Consider the following 20,951-nt stretch of genomic DNA (forward strand, 5'->3'; position numbering starts at 1 on the left):
CTCCCAATGAATTATTTTAAAACAAATCCTGAATATCATTTCATCTGTAAATACGAAAAGCTCTAAAATTATAGTTCATTTGCTCATGCAGTGTTCTCTGCCTGAATCACTTACTCTTTTGCCCTGAATATAACTGATTCCTTCTCATCTCTCAGATGAGACCTTTTCAGAAAGACCTTTCCTGACCTCCCTATCAAAATAGCTCATCTTCCACCTTTGCCTCACTACTTTTTTGTCTCGGCAATTTTTCACAATTTTTGATCATTAGTTACTGGTTTTTGTTTGTCTTCTCAATTATACTTAAAGTGTCCCTGGCACAATACCTGGAAGGTGTTTAATAAATAGCAGGTCCTCACTGTTAATGAATTGTCTGACCAGAAAACCAGCTACAACTTTCAGAGATCAATAATTAACATTTCTTCTATATGTGGTGATGTTCTGCAAACCACCAAAGATGACTTGGCTTCGCCTTTTTCAGAATTTCCCAAAGCCTTCCCGTAAAAGTATGTGTCCAGTAGAACCAATGGGTATGTTTATTCTTTTGTATGTTTTTATAAGAACCATGGAATGTTATAAGTGGAAGTGGCCTCAGAAATAATCTACACTTATAGATTTGTTGGCTTTTAAAATGAAAAGAATCCTCAGATAACATTTTGTTGAACGTGATTAAAATAAAAAACATGTTAACAAGTAAGAAAATGTCATAGCCTGTATCTAATGTTGCAAAATTACAGATGGCCATAATCTGAGACCTATGTCTGAAAATATAATCCATTAATTTGAATGAAAATTTCATCTCATGAAAATCATAAAAATTAATCAATTTTATACTATTTATACATAGTATACTCAGTTAAGACATTTATTCAACAAATATTTATTTTACACCCATAAACTGTACCAGAAACTCTTCTAGGTAGTTAGGGATATATCAATGAACATAACAACACAGTTTATATTCTAGCTCATGTGTCAATATTTTAATAGTACATCCTCCTGAATTTACTATAAGCTCATCGTAAAGTTATATAGAAGGAAATACTTTCTATTATATTTTTGATAAAGGCAAAATAAAGTTTTATTGTAAAGCATATAATACCAAAATTCCAAAGTCATTATTTACCTTCTTCATTTTTCAAAATAGGAAGAATTTCCCCTTCAAGAGCACCAGGTTGTTATTACCTGGAACTCCAGAATTAAAAAGAACATTTTATCCTATAAACTCCGCTCCTACTGACCCACCAATGTGCAATGGGAATGCAAGACCTCATCTTCAATAACCCTAAGCCTTTTATAAAAACACTGGAAGGGGGGCAGAGATAGAGTAAAATATATCCTTGAATCCAGAAATTCCCAACATACCTAATATAACCTTGAGCTTCAATTGACCCAAAGTTGCTCTTTCAACCAAGTCTGATTCATACAGAAAGGCTTCCTCTATCCCATTTCTCCAAGATGTTATGTCGGGTATTTTATTTTCCTCATTATTCATTTGCTCTTGTCAGAGTAGTAGTCCCAAGGTACAGTTTGAGAAATATACTTTCTCCTACATTGAGCATGAAGTCAGGGGCATCCTCAGGGGTGTAGGGTAGCAGCAAGGGAGGTAGGGCTGGGCAGTAAGAGGTAAGGCACATTTCCCAGAAGTCAGGCAGATGCGATGTCTCCCTTATAATCTCAAGATGATATCACTGCTCTGATCTCTGTTTCTTGTTCTCTCCCACTACCACCACATGCAAGGGAGCTTTCCTAGTTCCTTGATAAAATTCTTCTCGTTATCTGAATATTTACTTGGCTTTCTTGGGAATTCCAGCTAGATTTGCTGCTTTACCAGGAGATCACCAGCCCATGAAATATCTACTTTGGATAACAATGATGTAAAAGCAAAAAAGCCAGTCTAACAAGTGTGGGCTTTTGAAACAATGCAGTACTAAAACTATAGCATTTTTCCCCTCCTACAAAAGAAAATAACATGTATTGCATTTTTAGAATTATAAAATAATGCAAATTTCCTGTTTTAACAGCTCAGATCTTAATTGCCAAGTAACAAAACCCACAAGTTCTCTGTATTTTCCATGAGCCTTCAAAATATATTTTTCTGGCATACTTCAGGACAAGGAGGAACTTGTTGCTAAATATATTGCATATTCTTCCTACAAGAAATTTGGGGATTTCTCAGAAGAACCTGGGGGGTTGAAGGGGTGATTGAAAATTCACTGCTGGATTTTCCTTTCTGAGCTGTGGATTCTGTTACTAATGAAAGACAAAGAATAATTGTTCCCCCATGATGAATGTTGCTTTGAGAAGCCAGAGGCACTTCTGAGAAGATGGAGCATTAACCCTGGTGAGTTCAGAAAAAGGGCATATTGGAGAAGATGACTAAGATTCTATCCTTGCAGGTGGTTTTCTAACAATCCTAAACCTGCAAAATTCTAGTCAGTACAGAGAACTAGATGCCCACCCCTGTATATCCTAAAGCCAGAGTGACCTTTCTAAAATACAAATTTGATCATGTCGCTCTGTGCCTAAAAATTTTTCAATAAATACCATTGTTCCTAGAGATAAAGCAAAATTCCTAAAGTTGGCTTACAAGCTCCTGCACAACCTCATTCCTGACACCCTAGCCCCACTACTACCCTTCTTTCTAGCCATGCTTCCTCTCATTTCTGAGTCTTGGCTCATGCTCTTTCCTTAGCCTATCACACTGTCCTCCCAGCCCAGCCCCAGCTCTGTCCCCAATTCCTGCTTATCTTTCAGTTTGGCACCACCTCTTCCAAGAAACCTTTCCTATACCGCCCCCCGCCACTCCCCACCAAGTACAAGTTAGGTGCTCCTCCTTGGTATTCTCAGAGCATGTGTACTTTCCTTTTGATTGCATTTATCACACTGTGTTATCCTTGGCCTTTTTGGTTCTCGATCTATCACTAGCCAACCCCACAAGGACAGAGATTCTATCTACTTTCACTACCTTTAAGACATTAAGGAAAGTAGAAGAATCAATTTTCCCATTCTATCTATTTTGTTTCAAGCTTAAGCACCTGACTGAATGCCTGGCACATAAGCAGCACTCAGATAATATTTCTAAATGAGTGTCTTAAATGATCACTTGAAATCAAGTTCCCAACATGGGTGAGATCCACCAAAGAGAAAAATACTTCTTACCTATATATAAAGCTAGAAGTGGGTTTTCCCTTTTCTCAACCTTATTGGTTGTTTTAATTATCAAGAAGAGATAACTTTCTTATGAAGTGGAGTAGAGGCACGGACTCTATAGAGGAGCTTGATATGAATGGTTCTAAGTCCAGAAAGAGCAGATTCCCCTTCATCACAAGGTCCACACGGAATGGGGGTCCACAACCTCTAAGTTAATTCCCCTGGGATTGCTATTTTCCTTGCTTATTGACTGGTTTGAGATGAGGCCAATTATAAGTACATTCCAAACTTCTGGCACATTCTGAAAGGTTGCAGATCACTTTTTCTATGAACATTAAATACATAAAAATAATGATCATCCAGATCTCATACTTGGCAGATTTTACATTAAAAGAAACCTGTTTCTAATTTGATGACTCAGACCACCTGGCACTCCCAGTAAATTCGGAGGGATTCTGAGTTTGATGCCTCTTCATATAAACTCTGAGCAAGATGAGAAAAGGAATAGTATATGCAATGATTCGGTGATTAGTAATGACATGTCAGAGTTAAAGACCAAGGTGCAAGGAAACCCACATCTTGCCTAGAGTGGATTAGGAAGAATGTTTGTAGGGAGGTGATTAAAACTAAAGGTTTCATCTGGCAAAGCCTATAGAACCTGCTGACTCCTTTCTGAGAAAATAAACTGCCTAAACTAAATAGTAACTCTACCAAGAGGCATTTTAAAAGGCACTTTAAGCAGAACACTCTTTTCAGTAAAAAGGGGCCTAATTACTTACTGTGTGCTGAAGACATTAGTTAACTTGAAAGAAGGAAAAACAAAAGAAATGAACAAACACAATTCCTGGTTCCAACAGATCTTAAATTGCAGCAAATGGATCCCGGAAGAGCACAAGGAAAGCCAGCCTTTTAAGCACTGAGTTTACAAACCTAACCCTGAATCATTAGCTGCTGAGCTCAGACAGGGACCTATTTAGAAGTACCTAGGGCTTGTGAGTTCTGATTCCATCAACATCTAGGTATAGACATGGTGCGGTCAAACAAATATAAATCTCAAGTCAGGAGACCAGAATTTAAATCCAAGGTCTTACACATACTAGTTGTGTAGACTTGGACATGTCACTGAACAACTCAGAACTAGAGAATCTTCTTTTTCTACTGTAATATAGCAATATCTAGAACACTAGGCTATCATGGTACTTAAACAAAATAATGTATTTAAAAGAGCCTATTAAAGGCTCCTATACACAGTGTGTGCACAGAAAATACAGTAAGAGATAAACTGTGTCTCTTTAGCCAACTTGCCCATTCTTCTAGATTTCAGTTTCGTCATCTGTCAAGAGGAAATAAAAATACCAACTACACGAACTTATGAGGTTTAAATAAAATAATGTATGGAAAGACCATAGAATGTTCCTAACACATTAGAAGCATTCTATAAAATATAGCATCTCTTATTAATATACACTTCCGTAAATTTCATCTTTTATAAAACAAATATATATTACTTAGTTAAGTAACTTTTTAGCCTCAGATTCATAATCAGTTGGATATATACATTTTAAAAATTGTGATAACTCTTTAAAAAATCTAGCAATGATACTGGAGTTCCCCCAGGTCTGCTTAATTAATCCTAACACCAGCACCTTTGGGATGTTGGTCTTGATATGTTTCTGAGCCTAGCTGAAAAGTGAGATGGACAGTGATCACTATCAGAAGAAATTGCAAAGAGAGCCCTGCTGGACTCACGCTCAAGCTCCTGCTTCCTCCATAGAAAGCTGCAAGTAAATTCCTTCCCAGAGTTTTGGAAACCTCAACTACAACATGTTGATTAGAGAACTGGGTTGGTCAGTTTCTTCTGGAACCAACCTGCTGTGGAAGTAGCAAGATTCAGCTGGCCTCCTTGGTAAAGAGTTAAAATCCAGTTCACAGCTTTCTGACCTGCTTTTAGCAGCAATCTGGAAAGCTCTTTCATTTATGCCCAATTACGCTGCAAAATGTCAAAGCCTGTGAATTTAGAAACTTACTGTCAACACTTTGCTGCAAGTAGATATTAATTGATATTAAATCACCATGGAATGCCTATAGAAATGCATTGCATGACAAAGGCTTTCTGACTGAGAAAAAGTAAGCACAATGAAATAATTAGATATGATTTTCCATTTCTTTACAAATGTTGCTAAATACTTAATTCAGCAACACTTGGGTTCTAACTTTATTATTAGCTTACTTGTATTCATATTGTCTAGCTCTCTATAAGTGGTTTTCTAAAGCCCTCTAAAGTCAAAGAATATAGTATTAAAAATCAATTTATTCTGTTAATCATAATATTTATTCAGCATTAACTATTAAACAGAAATCTGGGTCTGCAACAATACTGAAAATTCAAGACCTATAAACATTTTTAAAGAAGAAGATGAGCACCTTGAATTTGAGCATGGAGTTATCACTATATATTTGAAGAAAATGTATAAATACCAAAATTATTTAAAATACTTCTCTACCTTATAAAGCCAGGGTCATGGAGTATAGATATATGCTGCTTACCTGTACTCCTAGTTTTCCTCTTTTGTCACAAGGGAGTATTACACTTCCTCACTTCCTTGAAATTAGGTGTAGCCATGTGACTTCCTTTGGCCAATGAGATATGAGGGTTACTTCCAGACAGAAGCATTTACTTGTTAGTGTGAGACTCTCCAGCATTTTCCGGTCCTGCCTTGGTTACCACAGAAGCACATATTGATGTGGAGACATGACACTGAGCCATCATGTGGAAGGGGGCTGCCCTGGGGAGTCACCCAGTTGTGCAGCAGACTTAACATGAGAAAGAAAGAAACTGCTGTCACTTTAAGATTTGGGGTTGTCAACGGGTATGTAAAGTGAAATATAGGGAATATAGTCAATAACATGGTAATAACTATGTATGGTGCCAGATGGGTACTAGACTAATTGGGGAGATCACTTTATAAATTATATGTGTCTAACCACTGTGCTATACACCTGAAACTAATATAAAATAATATTGAATGTCAATTGTAATTGAAAAATAAAAAATTAAATAAATAAATAAAACTCTCTTAAAGAAAGTAAAATAATTGAGGAAAAAAAATAAAAAGATTTAGGATAGTTTGTTACCACAGCATGGTGTAGCATTCCTAACCAATACAGAGATTACCAGGTCCTACCATAACAAATTCCCTTGATTCCCTAAGCACTGTACCTTCTCTCCTCTAACTTACGACTAAACGTGGAGTCATACAGATTTTTTAGGAGAAGTAATAAGAAAATATTGAGAGCTAGCACCTGGAGAAACTGATTAGATTGACTATATGTATATGACCTAGACAGAAAAATACATTAATATACTTGATTAATTATCTACTGGAATTTTCTCTCCTTGAGCCTAAGGGGTGTGTTAGTTTCCTATCGCTGCTGTAACAGACACAGTGAATTAAAACAACGCAAATTTATTCTTTTACAGTTCTGAAGAGCATAAATCTACATGAAAGTGTTAGCAGGGCTGTGTTCCTTCTGGAGGCTTTCTTCTGGAGGTTCCTTCTGGAGAATCTGTTTCCCTGTCTTTTTTAGCTTCTAGGACCTGCCTGCATTTCTTGGCTCATGACCCCATCTTCAAAGAGCATTACTCCAACTCTTTTTTTCATCATCACATTTCCTACTATTCACTCTGACCTCCTGCCTCCCTCTGATAAGGACCCTTGTGATTACATTGAATTTATAAGAATAATCCAGGATAACCTCCCCCATCTCAAGATCCTTGATTTAAACACATCTACGAAGTCCCTTTTGCCATATGAGGTAACAGTGGGTGTTTCTTAATCAGCTGGCCTAATCTTGCTTCTCAGTATTCCATACTTCTTCTCACCATTTTCAAGCAAATGTCTTAAACAAATCCTTGCTATAATAAATTTTTATTTCAGATGTATCTTGCATAATATTTCCTTTATCAAGAGCCCAAACATGGTTAATAAAGCTATATACACACAAACACACACATAGAGAAAAAGGTAATGTCCCTCACAAAGCAAGAATAGGAGAAAAGAAAGTAGCTTGATTCAGGCCGATCGAAATTAGCAGACAAAGGAAGTAAAATATCTTCTCATACTGGCTGTCAGTACTAAGTTCTTAAGAAATATGAAAAAAATGCTTCAAGTTTCTGACTATTTATATAAACACATGTATTATACATACATATATTAGCACTTGATACATATGTATAGGTTCAAACCACTAGTAACTAATTGGAACATAAGCCATATATCTTTTTGCTGAAAGTTATTTATTAGTTGTCTTCCATTCCTGCAACATGAGATAATTTTCTGAAAGGTAGAGTCAGTTATCTCATTAGTCTTAGTTCGGGGTCTGAGCAGGAAAACTCTTATTTCTGTCCTCTTGGTGCCTTCATATTCACCAATTCACATGGTCCTTGAGATAAGAAAACAAAGCAAAAAGTCTCGTGTAAATGTGTGATCTCTTAAATCTACCAAACGCCAGAACTTCACAGTAATTTATTCAAGCATTTTTTTTCTGCTGACGTAGCACTCACTATGCCACAGATTGAGGACTTTTTCTAATGGGGACTGTCCAATTTGCTGGCACTCTAGCAGCTGGCCTATAGTTTTCATCATTCTCCTAGAAGGGTAACATTGGCAGTTCTGGGATCTTCTAAAGATGAGTACAAACTCATTGATAATTGTTCCAATGAGTTTATACTCATCCTAACTATCCAATGAGTGAATGCAATAATTGGATGGCAAATATCAACCATAACTACAAAAAAGTTTTAGTTTGGGGTAGGTTCTGAGGTGGAAGCTAAAAATGAAAAAGACCCAAGTACTTTTCCTCTCTATAATAGCTCCTTTAAATACTTTTTTGCCACTGATGACAAGTGCTACCCAGGGATCAGCAACCACATAGTGGCCTGAGAAGGCCTCAGAGGTAATGGCCCCCATGGTTGGGGCTGGGGACAATGGTGAATCTGACAACATTCCTTTAGCTTAGACTAACACCCTGCTCATGTAGACTTTGTTCCCTTGAATTTCAGATCTGCTCTCATCTCCTTTCCACTCTTGTCAATTCTAGTTGCTCAGCTCACTTTATTCCTAACTCAGTTTCAGTTTCCTCATCCATAGTATAATGTTAGAAGAATGAATTAAGATAACATATATAAAAAATCTAGCATACTACCAGTATAGGGATCACCAAAATTGCTATTAATTAATTTGTTGACTGATTGATCGATTTGTTCAATGTAATCAGGGCTCAATTTGTACAAGACTCTCTACTAAGTGTGGGAGACCTCATGTCCAAAAAGTCATAGAGCTTGCCCTCAATTATTTCATACTATAGGTATTTTTTTTTTTAAAGCTAGGGTCTATGAAAATCTAGGATGTAGATACATAAATTTAGAAGTTCAGCGAACTGAAATTAGAAATAGAATCATATTGTGTTCAGTTCTTATGAGCAATTTTCTAGGAATAGAAAGTTTGTCCTTTCATCGGATATTCAGTGGGATCTGTGTAGTGGTCAGTATTTGCCCAGCATCCTTTTCATATGGGTAACAGAACACCACTTTGTCAGTCTCAGTTCACATGGTTTAGATGGGGTTCATCTCACCACCTGGCACCAGAGGTGAACCTGTGACAGAAGCTGAGCCAATTAAAATTTTAAAAAACATACACTTTCCATTAGGGCAGCAGAACTTATAGAATATAAGCTACAAGCTACTGATGGTCGTTGTTGACACCATGTGGAGCAGCCTGCCTAAGATGGAAGCCACCAAGGAAGAAAGCTAAATAGAAATCTAGAGAAAGACAAAATTATAACATTCAATCAAAGACATAATTTCATTCAAAGCTGAAGACAAACCTTGCTTGGAACTTTTTAGTTACATAAAGAATAAATTTCAGTTTTTGTATAAACCTGTTAGAATAGTTTTTCTCTCTTTTTCAATGATAACTAATCTTGCTAATTTCATTTAAATACTTCCCACGAACAACCAAAGTCACAAGTTTATTGCTCCCAGATAACAATCTCTCCAATCCACGGTTATTGATTCAACTTAACTCTATTATTCTTGGGGCCTATTACTTTAATTTATCCGTCTTCAAATCCAAACCGAAACCCGTTATCAACCTATGATTTATAATGCCCTCTCATTTTATTTCAGAACCTCTGCATCCACTTCTTCCCATGTTGCAGAACATAATAGCAGAGATTACTTTTCCACTCTCATTGACCCTGAACCACTTGCAGAATCACAAAATCAACACATAAGTTTCCTCCATGCTTTCCACTCCCATCTTCGACATGCCAAAGTGATCACATAGCCTTTGTCTCAGTTGACATAGTAACACTCAATGCTTACTGGACATTCAATAGACATTTGTGAAATAAATAACAACAACAAAAAAAGAATGCTGGAAGCTTTATCTGTCATTCTTAAAAGGCAAAGAAGCTATCAAAAATGGAGCATGATCCAGGGGCCTTATCAGGGACCAATCCTCAGGGCAAGAGAATGTTGGCTTCATAGTTACTTGGTGCATTACAGGTCAGAGACGACAGTGCACATAAAGTCAGAGAAGTAGGAAGGCCCACTGCAATAAATTTGAAGCAATACTAGTTTCACTTTAGTGACACAAATTTTTAAAGCCTATCTTAATGAAAGCATAACACATGACTAATAAATGAATGGAAAATGAAAGTTAACATGAAAATTATATCAGTCATTACACAAAGGAGGTGAGATTGGAGCTGTATTTTCTCTTTTTAAAAATTCTTTTATGATGTTTAATGTATTTTCTAAAGTATTTTCAAAGCCTGAGCCCACGTCTATTTTTTTTAAGTATTACATGGTTCACTTGTGTTGCAACATATCCGTAAGTGAGAAAATACCCTGGTGACAAAATATCTAGAAATAGGGCACTAAAACACACAGAGTGAAAGAAAGAGAGAGAGATTAAAACACACACACACTCACACAGAGATATTTGGGTTAAAAGAATGAATTCATTTGATTAAATGGACTACATTTTATTATAATAAGTACATAGTATTTGAATTAAAGAAAAACGTCACAAAAATGACTGTAGAAATTTTTTTTCATTATAAGACCCAAATATAAGTTGTATATTTATGAAGCTATGTTTAAAAAAGGAAGAAGACATAGGCACCTAAGTGATGATTCCTCATCACAGGGAAGAGGAGCCAGCCTAGACTCCTAGGCACAGAAGAGGCTTCTCAGGAAGTCCCTGTGAGCTATACAGGAAGTGAGGACACAGAAAATGCAAAGCCCCAATAACCCCCTAATTCCCACAGAAGCCTCTAAATTTCCCTTGGAGGTTATGAGAGTTGGCCCTGCCAAGAGGGGAACAAAGGGAAGAGAAACAACAACAAGGCCTTTCAGGGAAAGCTGAAATAACTTGGAGGCACAGTGGCAGGATCGGTGATGGTGAAGACACCTGGAGCAAAGGTGGACAGCCCTTTACTCCCCCACTGCACTCACACTGTCCACAGGACATTCCGGGCAGGTCCTTCATCTGTACCCAGTCAGCCACTGGGCTGAGGGGTTTCCTTGACAATTAGAAGGAGAAGTGTAAGACTCAAGAAGGGGAAAAAATTGCCTCTTTTGGAGGGGACTTTCCCTGGCCAGTAAGGTTTCAGATCATGTTCTGCTACAATCTCCTGGCTTGTGACAGGGTTTCAGGGAAATGAGACAACTCAGATGCAAATCACAGAGGAAAAAAAAAAAAAATCAGCAGTGGCTTGAGAAAACTAACTGAACCATGCTGAGTCTGACAAGGCAGAACTCTAAAACAGTGCAAAGTATACCACGTGCTGCTTTGAAGGGGAACAGCAGAGAGGAAGGGCAAATGTCATTAAGTCTTAAATAATAATTCTAGCTTCTGTTTATTGAGAGTCTACTATGTGCCAGGAGCCTTGTATATATTATCTCTTATCCTTACAGCAGATAGTATGAAATAGAAATTATTAGTCCCACTCTTATCTGTAAAGATGAGAAAACACACTCAGACAAATTAAGTAGGAAATTAGCCAACATCACCCAGTTCCAGAGCCAAGATTCAAACCGAGACCCATTTGACATAATTATTATACTTTTACCCTAGGCCCTACTGCCACTAATTCATGTGACTCACTGAGCAAGTCACAGACTCCTTTATACCTAGATTTCTTCTTAACGACATGGTACAAGTAAGCCTAATGTCAGGTAAAATAACCTAAAATTAGTTGATTTAACCTCAGTCTCTCTCTGTCAGCTCTGGGGAATGAACAACTCTTGTAACTTCTCTGGGTCTCAGTTTCCTCATCTATAAAATAGGGCTGTGGAAGGGGTGTCTCTCCAGCTCTCACCTTCTATGAGACATACACAGTCCTCACATGTCAAAATAAAAAAGGAAATGTCAAAGTTGCTTTTGTTTGTTTTTTAACAAAGTATGTGATAAGATGATCATATTTCAGTTCTTTATGGATAATATGTATTTAAAGGTCCCCTGCTCAAAAAATGAAAGTGCTTTAAAACATTTGTTAGATAGCCTTGCAAATGGAGACAAAGTATTGCTGCCAATCGTCTGTTAAGCAGAAAGGCTGAATAGGAAAAAAGCAAATCGATATTCTTTACCCCTATCCCAGCACAAGTCGTCACTGTAGGGAAATGATTACTTTCCAGGAAGCAGGGCCTATGAATCATTTTACTGGTGTCCTCAGCCTCTGATGGAGCAAGAATGAAGGGGGAAAGACTGAGAAGTAGGGTTGTGAACTCTGAATTGCCAACAGCTTTGCTCATGACACCATCAGGGATGAACACCAAAAGCCAAGAGAGCTGCAGGACTAAGTCGAGTCATGACACTGCTATGCTGCCAAGTTCAGAGCAGAATGACTTGAGTCCCAGGCTTTCTGAGTCACTCCTTGGATTTGAGTCTTTACAGCCCCAAAGAGTTACTGATCAGCAAATGCAAATAATGCCACCCCTGGGCTTGTCCTGACAGGCAACCAATCTGTTCATCCTCTTCATGTGAGAAATACCAGCAAACATTACAAAAAAGGGTTAAATTACTCAACATCAGCATGCATATTCTAAAATAGAAATATATGACAAATAGATACCACAAACATACTTTCCCTTGTGGTTTCAGCAAATATTGTGCTGTAATTTCTTCTTTGTTGCTGTGGTATATCTACTGCAAATACTTTTCATATTATATTTTTCTACATGGCTTTGATGTCTTAAGAAAATGTTTGGTTTGAACAAGGAGCTATTTTTTGATCAAAGGCATCGAAAGTTAAAATTACACACTGCATATATAAAATCCTAGTAAGGTATGGAAGGCAATAGGAAAATTGATCTCTTCTCTACTTTTGTTAATGTTTTAAAGGTAGTGAAAGTAGAAGTACATTGTTATGATGATGTAAAAGGGAAGATATTTAAAATTCTCTCAGTCCTGGGCATGGATACTGGATATGGTCTTAGAGTGCTGGTTTTTGATTAAGGAACTAGAATGAGGTGACTTGGAATAATTAAACGAAACCAGAGTTTACTCAGTCTTCAGCTGATGTGAGAAAATAGCAGGTGCAATAATGGAAACTTCTTTCTGATGCTGTTCAGATAAGTATAGAATAATGTTTCTTCAAGTATGTTCCACAGAACTCCAGACCCATGAGCTACTCTGCATAAAGAATGTTTTATGTCCCAGAGTTAGGAGTCTGAAAAGCCCTGCAAAGTGATGTCCTCTGTACCACATCCACCTTTTGGGAGAAACCTGAGCCCTTTGTCAGCTCTACCATATTCCAAATTTACTGAAGACCTCAGAAACATGCCCCCATCTTCTTTTTATTTTTTATGTGGCACTTATTAATACAGCACAACTAGTGTTTCATGATCAATTCTTGGTAAAACACTGGTGATGAAAAAAAAGAACTCTTAGGGGGAGAACTTACATGAAGGGGGATCCACAGAAAGCTCCTGATCACGGATGCCCAAAAGGTCACATGCTAATAGGAAAGAAAATAGTCAGGAGACACGATGCAGGTGACAGGCTGAACTGACCAGGGGGAGGAAGAAAGACTGGAAAAGAGAGTTAGCACATAAAACGCCTAAATGCTATGGCTTACAATATACCCAACTTTGTGGAGAAGGAATTATTAACCGTTAAATAGTAGGGAGAATAAGCAACTCATCCAAGACTATGTACCAAGTAATAAAAGCACCAAGACTCAGGCAGGCACGTATAGCCAGACAGTCATGCAGAGCACAGGCTGACCACCTAGACTATGATGGGAATGGCACACTCAGAGCTGTGCTGTGACATAGCCTTCCTGGGATTCGAAAACATATTTAAGCTTTCAAAGCCAGAGTGTGCTCTTTCCTCTGTAAGCCGAATCAGGTTGATGCAGCAGGAGGGGAAAAAAACATCTATTTCCTTCTTTTTTTTCATCTTGAGTCCCTTGGTTATCAAACTTCTGAAGAAACACACAGGCATGAATTATGCCTGTAACACCTTCAGTGACAAGTCAAAGCAGGCAAACTTCTCTTGCATGGGGCAGAGGTCTTCTCTTTTGATGTCCAGAATAATGCGGGCTCCAATTTTCCTCCTTCAGAGAGAACAGATCACAGGTAATCTTCATGAACACCCCATACTCCTCACTCTGATTTTGATCCATGTGGTTTCGTCAAATCTCCACTTTGTGAAGCGCTTGTAGCTGTCCATCTAATAAGGACATCTGACTGTCATGGTACTGAAGGATTATGAAAAAAGTAAGTATCCTCGCTGAAAAATCAATGTTTTCCTTCAAGAGCTGCCATCAACTTTATCTAAACTAATACTAGACTCTCAAGGTGGCTAAACTCATTTCCAATTCTGGAGGGATAGATGATGGATGGATGGATGGATGGATGGATGGATGGATGGATGGATGGATGGATGAATGGATGGAAAAATGGATTCTGAGTAAGGCAGGACTATCTTTTCATTTTCTTGGGTATACTACTTATGTGAGAGACAGTGTCACATGTGTTAGAGAACCTACCTTCATTACAGTGCATAGATTTGGGGGATGGGTATTATAGACAAGGTGTTACCTAATCCATAGGCTCCTCTTTCCCAGTTAAAAAAATTAAGCATGTATCCCAAAACCCTATGTTTTATTTGTGAATTATATAGCTGTGCTTTCAACTAATATATTATAATATAAAGCATTCACAAAAATAGCATTTTAAAACTATGATATTTAAAGATATATTTACTTATTTTTACTTTTTCCTGTACCTCTATAAATCAAGAGTTATGTGCACCTCACTTTAGAACCACTGACCTTACAGTTCACCCATCATGATAGAATTCATCTATTAAATGAGCTCAGAAAGGTTTTGAGGCCCTAAATAATCTCGTTAAAATCCTAAATAGTGTGTTAATATCATGATTTATCCTACAGTAACTGAACTGAGCACTTATAAGAAATCACCAAGTGAAAGATTTTAGCCTCTGATTGACTGGCTTGTAACAAGTTACTTCTATTTCCCCAAATATTTTTGGATCACTGCCTTTTGGATTTAGAGGGAACAACTAAATATTGTCTCCTCAGTAATGTCATTCTCCCTCAAGTGTATTTAATCTTACAAAGTGGTTTCTCTGGAAGAGAACAAGATTATGTGGAGGGAAGAGAACGTCTCTCCCTCCGGGGTAGTTATGCAATGCAGGGTCAAGGGCTCTGTCTACAAAACTCAAAATGAGATCTTTAAGAAGTGCTGGGGGAAGAGATGGGCTGAATGGAGATGATGATTCTCCCATTTGGGCATGGTGATTACTTGTGTTTTCAGATTAAGAGTGCTGTTGGAAGCACAAATAAATTATGTGAAACAATAAGTAAAAAAAAAATATATATATATATATACTTTCTCATACTATATATATATGGGACTGGGTGTAGGGTATTGGATGAGTATGGGAAAGTACTGAGCTCCTTATACTTACTCTCCACCTAGACATCCCTGGGCACAAAATTCCCCCGACTTAGGAGAACATTGGTTATTCACTTCACTTCTTATTTAAAAGTGTGTTTACTTCACTCTTTATTTAAAAGTGTCTGTGCTTGTTTTTGTAAAGACTCCTTGGCAGTGAAACCCACTAAACCATTATTAATATCTTAGAGTTGACCTTCATGAAGAGGCCCCATGGACTATAAGAAGTGCTAAGAGGATCTCAAGTGTTAGCGATAGGGGATGTGGTAGAGAAGGAAGGATGAAATGGGGAAAACTGTTTGGAAGGCTTATTGATCTAAAAGGGGGAAACATTGGGGGGAAGTGGTGAATAAGATTTCTGAAGGACAAACAGCATCTTTCCTACTTTTGTTTAGAAATCATTCTAATGACAAACACCCTAAATTTTGTTTTTTTGATTGGGTTAGTTCCATAATCACTGAAATGAGGAACTGAGCCCAACACTTTGTAAGCTTTAGAGTTGACAAGAAGTTATGAAAATTCCTGGTGGGCTTACACTAGACTCTAACACTTAGGCAAGGAAAAGCAGGGAGATTCCATTGATGAGTCATACCAAAGGGACAAGGGAAACTACAAAAGGCTTCCTCAGACATAGCAAGTCTTTAAGCAATTTAAAAGAATGAAATCAAGTTAACAAATTTGGGAGACGTGGGTGTATTTCCCACAGAACATGAGTTATAATACTAAGTGATAAACCCTTGGAAATTAAGATCAATGAAAGAAGAATGCTTAGTTAGAAGAGAGAAAAGCAAAAGTGGTGGCCTTGAGGTTTGGTGGGAGTGTTGGGGGAGGATCTTGAGATTGAGTCTTTTAGGACCTGCAGAGACCCAACCATACCTGGAGGTGCTTGGGGAGAGGCAAAGGCAAGTCCAAAGTTTGTGAAACGAGGTGACAGTTGAGCCTATGGACAGGGCCAGACTCAGTAATGCCTAATTCTTAATGTGTGGTAATGACCTTGCCAAAGTTCCTTTGACTCTAGAGGCTGGAGGAGACAAAGATTTAACTGTACCAGGAAGAAACACATTGATGGGTGATGACTAGTGTATGGATGAGAATTTCTTGTAAAGCTTTTTTCTCATTGAGCACATCTGCTATGAGGGCTCTGGCATCAAATTTTGTATGATACAAAAATCATATAAACTCTGAAGTGACTATTAAATGCATGATGTCAGATCTAATATGGGCATAAATAACGTTGAACACCATAGATTGTAATTAAGAAGATTCTAATCACATCTTGATAACAAAAACATTAGAGTCTATATGATGTCAAAGCATCTGAATGAGGAGAGAAAAACAGAAGCAAAAAGTTTTCTTGCAAAAGCCAAACATCTGGATATTTTGGAAGAATAAGTGTATATTTCACAAAACCACAGTATATAAAATTTAAACATTCTGTGATTTTGTTTGGATCTAATTATTTTCCATGGTTTTGTGTAAACATGGCAAAATAGTATTAATTCATTATCTAATAACTAAATGTAATAATGATAATTAATACATAATAATGGTAGAGCTCAAAATTGCTATATGATGTATGTATTTTCAGTGCCTATTTTAATATACATAATAAGTCTTTTACAAATAAAATTATTTGCTCAGTCACAGAAGGGCAGAGTCCTTTATGAGTAATTACTATGCTTACTATGCTATGTTTTCAGGACCTTAGATTATCTTACATCTGGCCATTTATACATTTTAGACTAGATTTAAACAAGAATTTTTTTTTAATTAGCAATCATTTCTGCTATATCTTTTGTATAATAAAGCATTCTATTTTATTATGGTGAAAGTATCTACTTACTTGTTATTTGTCCAACTACGCTGGAATTCTTTCATTGCTTACATGAAGTCGCCAGTTTCTGACTGTTGTGTCTGGAACACAGCAGGTGCTCAATTAATATTTATTCAACTAAACTAGAACTAAAACTGAAATGAAATTAAGAATTTTAGTAGAGTTCAGAGAGCATGTCAGATCATTTGCATCTTAATTAATTTCCATACTTAAGCAAACAAGTTACACCTACAACTTTGATTTCATAGTCTTCAATATTCACATCCACTTAGATGCAGTTTTTTTACTTTAAATGTGTATAGTTCAGCTTGTTCATTACAAATTCCTTTTTGTTTTCACTTTTGCTGATCCTTGCCAGCTTTTCTATGCTTCCTTCTCACCCCCCACTTTGTCATTGCCTCTGGTCTATTTAGTCATTTATTAGATTTAAGATAAAAGTTAAAAGGCAGGGAGAAAAAACAAACAAGAACTTTGGACATTGACTTCTGATTTTATTTCCCAAATTACTTAAAAAAAATCTTAGAGCTATTTTTTTCTTTTCCCTTTTAGCACACTGTATATCTCAGAGAGGCAGCTAATCATTCTTAGTGCCTGGCCTTTAAACATTCAAAACAAGTTTTTAAGTCTATAATTAAATATTCACTTGCAATTTGGAGTTTGCCCATGCAGAGCCACTGAGAAACACGAAAGACAAATGTTGGCACTCATTTTCATAACATAATCAAATTCCATTTCCTGGAGAAAAATAAATGCTTATGTGGTTTGAGACTTCTATGCACGTTGACCACTACCTCCCTGCAGAACCAGGCTGAATTAGGTATTTCAGGCTAATCCAGGTACCTACAAGTACTATTTTTAAATGCTTCCAATTCTCATATAGAAAGCAAAGCCCATAGCTATCCTTCAATGAGGATCTCTAGATCTGCCCTTTACACCCACTTTCCTGCAGTTTAAATTATTTTTTTGAATTTATAAATTTTGAATAAACTTTTTAATCAAATTCAACTTCACAGGAATAGAGATGGAAATATGAGAAGCTCCTGTCTGCCCCCACCCAAACCATTAATCAAATATTAATTTTGATACATTCTTTTCTAAAGGGGCTCACCCCATTTTATAATTTCTAGAACACAGTATGTCAAAATGTTATATATACCAAATTCAAAAGATATACAAAATATTTCTGTGTTTTGTTCTACAGCACAAGATAGCTCCCAAGTAGAATGTCCACTCAAATGATGATGTTTTTAGCATAGCATTTCCTTGTCTTTGTACCCAACCAGTATCTGAGTAGCATTCAATGACTATTAAAAATACCTTTTCAACTACCAGTGAGAATATAGATATAAAAATCTTATCTCTACTATATTATATAGGCTTTAGATTTTATAAATTTTTCTTAAGAATTTGGGACCTCATAGGCAATGATCTCATTTCTTCTCACAGGAATATATTTTATTTTTGAAAAATCAAAGGCCATGAGGGTGAGTCTTGGAAAAAATGGCATACATAAAAAACAAAAGCACTTAGCACTGGGATAACCCAACATATTTGTTCTATTGAATAAACAATAGGTGTTCCTTGCTATTAATAGCTTAGGCTAACTAGGAGATCTCCTAGATCCTAAGACAACCAAAGCTGAATGCTTAGAAATGTTTTTCCAAATCAACTCCCTAATACATGCCAGATATCATGTTGTGGGAAGCTGACATTATACAGGTAATTATTGCAAAGGGCAAGTGTTGTAATGGATAAATGGACAAATTGCTTGGGAAGTACATAAGCACCACAGAAGTATCAGACTGTGGGAAGAGTTAGGAAGGGAATATTCAACCTGGGTGTTCCCTGGAAATGCAGCTCATGATAGCAGACATTGGGGCGTTACCATGTCACCATGTTTGATGGGCTCATGGCTTTAAAAAAAAAAAAAGAAAGAAAGAAAGAAAAGAAAGGATCTTAATACTCCTTCCATCTATATTGGACTCTATACTCCCTATATTCTCAACACTTTAAAGTTAATTGGGTTGGTAAGTAAGAATCAGATGTTACAGGAGTTGGGAAAAGGAGGCTCTGTGGAAATTTAACTGTTGAAATTTTTCTTAAAAGATGTTTATGATATTTTAATGGCTAAAAATGTCCTCAAAGGGAACAAGACATACACAGCTGATAAAAAGAATATTCCAATACCTACACATAGCAATATTAAGATATTATATATAATATACACAGATCATGCAAAAATCTCCTAAATGAGACTTTATCCGAAGACCTGAATCAATAGTTCGAATGTTACCGTTTCCCCATACTGCTGCTGATTAGCTTCTACGTTTCAGCAAGTCTTTTTTACTTTTGACACAGCCACACGCATACATATTTTTAGACTGCAGGATTGATTAATTTTATTACACTTTCCGTCCTAGCCCTCAGCTTTCTAATTCACTGGAGAATCTACATTTGCAGATGTTCTTCAGCACCTGGACATGAACTAAGCTTGATCGTGTCATACCCAAATCTTTGACCATACCATTCCTATGCTACAAGAATCACATTGCTTAAACGAAATTTTGTTGGTTTTAATGTATTTCATTCAGTTTGTTTTATAGAGCTCTGCCCTTCATCGTCCCTCTAATTGAAATTTTGCCAAGTTTTCACCCCATTATTTTTTTCTCCACTTTCCACCTGGCCTTTGCCTCTGGACAAACCTATTTCCAGATTTCATCATGGTCATGTGGATGGAATATTAAGATCTTATCTACACGGGCAAAGAGGGGAACTAAGGCAGAAGTACTGAGAAATATTCAGCAAGAAATAAGAACATTTTGACCAAAGGGAAGGCAAGTGGGGCCTTTTAAGAACTAAGTCTCTCTAAACTGATACAAACTAAAACATTCCAGTCTCTAAAGGTATGTATATTTTTACTATATTTACTAACATGTTTACATACCTATTATATATTAAGAGAAAACAAAGGATGTTGAGATGAGGGGATATCAAAGAAATGCAAGAGAAGGAAAGAAATGTATTGAGGAACTCTATCTGGGCTGTGGGCTTTATCCTCACTGCCTCATTTAAATATCCAAACAAAACTGAAAAGTAGATATCCCCTTTGAGAGATGAAGAAATGAGACTCAGGGAAGTTAATTTTCCAACATTTTCACAATTACTAGGTGAAAGAACCAGTATTTGAAAGCAGTTAAGCTGATCCCACAGTCCATGCTCTTTTGCTCACTGAACTGTGCCCTAATATCAAATAGGCCTACCCTGATGATGCTTAAAATCCACAGGGAGAGGCAAGATTTTCACCGATAGGAAAAAAAAAAAATACTAATACAAGATGGGATTCAATAAAATGCAACAAGGAAGTTCATCAAGAATTGCACTGCACGGTCATGGGCAAAAGGTAAAGAGGAGCAATCTGTGTGGAATGGAGGTTAGCTTTGATGTACACCATATTGAGCTATTAATTATTGCCTTTCTTGTGCTGATTTGAAATTTGGATTCCTTTGGACAACTGCTCCATGCTCTGACTTCTGCCTGAATGTCCCATTCAAGCTGTCTCCATTTTTTCATTCCCTAACCCTGTGCTCACCTACTTTTACCAAACTCTTCCCAAATGCCAGCCAGACTGGAAAGCCTTCAGAAATAAGAAAGTTGTAGTCTACGGCCATGCCACCCTGAACATGCCAGATCCAGGCTGATCTCAGAAGCTAAGCAGGGTTGGGCCTGGTTAATACTTGGATGGGAGACCACCTAGGAAGACCAGGTGCTATAGGCGAAAAAAAAGAAAGAAAGAAAGAAAGAAAGAAAGAAAGAAAGAAAGAAAGAAAGAAAGAAAGAAAGAAAGAAAGAAAGAAAGAAAGAAAGAAAGAAAGAAAGAAAGAAGGTTGAATTCTATACTTCACATCATACCAAGGTCTGCAGTGTTTACAGTAATAACGGGTTAAACCAAATATTTGCATCTGGGGCCTCACCTGT

General features: G+C 36.9%; 1 long non-coding RNA gene and 1 pseudogene across 1 annotated transcript; one reads left to right on the forward strand and one right to left on the reverse strand.

Moving 5' to 3' along the window:
• Positions 1-7,430: 7,430 nt before the first annotated feature.
• On the reverse strand, positions 7,431-13,433 carry LOC120608732 (uncharacterized). The gene is made up of 2 exons (XR_005654503.1): positions 13,123-13,433; positions 7,431-7,593 (listed from the first exon to the last, which is right to left on the reverse strand). It is a non-coding gene; the product is annotated as an uncharacterized LOC120608732 (long non-coding RNA).
• A 7,199-nt stretch (positions 13,434-20,632) lies between these two features.
• On the forward strand, positions 20,633-20,751 carry LOC120609566 (uncharacterized; annotated as a pseudogene).
• Positions 20,752-20,951: the final 200 nt, after the last annotated feature.

Source organism: Pteropus medius, unplaced genomic scaffold (genome assembly GCF_902729225.1).
Source record: "Pteropus medius unplaced genomic scaffold, Ma_sr-lr_union100, whole genome shotgun sequence".
In the NCBI taxonomy this organism is placed as follows: Eukaryota; Metazoa; Chordata; class Mammalia; order Chiroptera; family Pteropodidae; genus Pteropus; species Pteropus medius.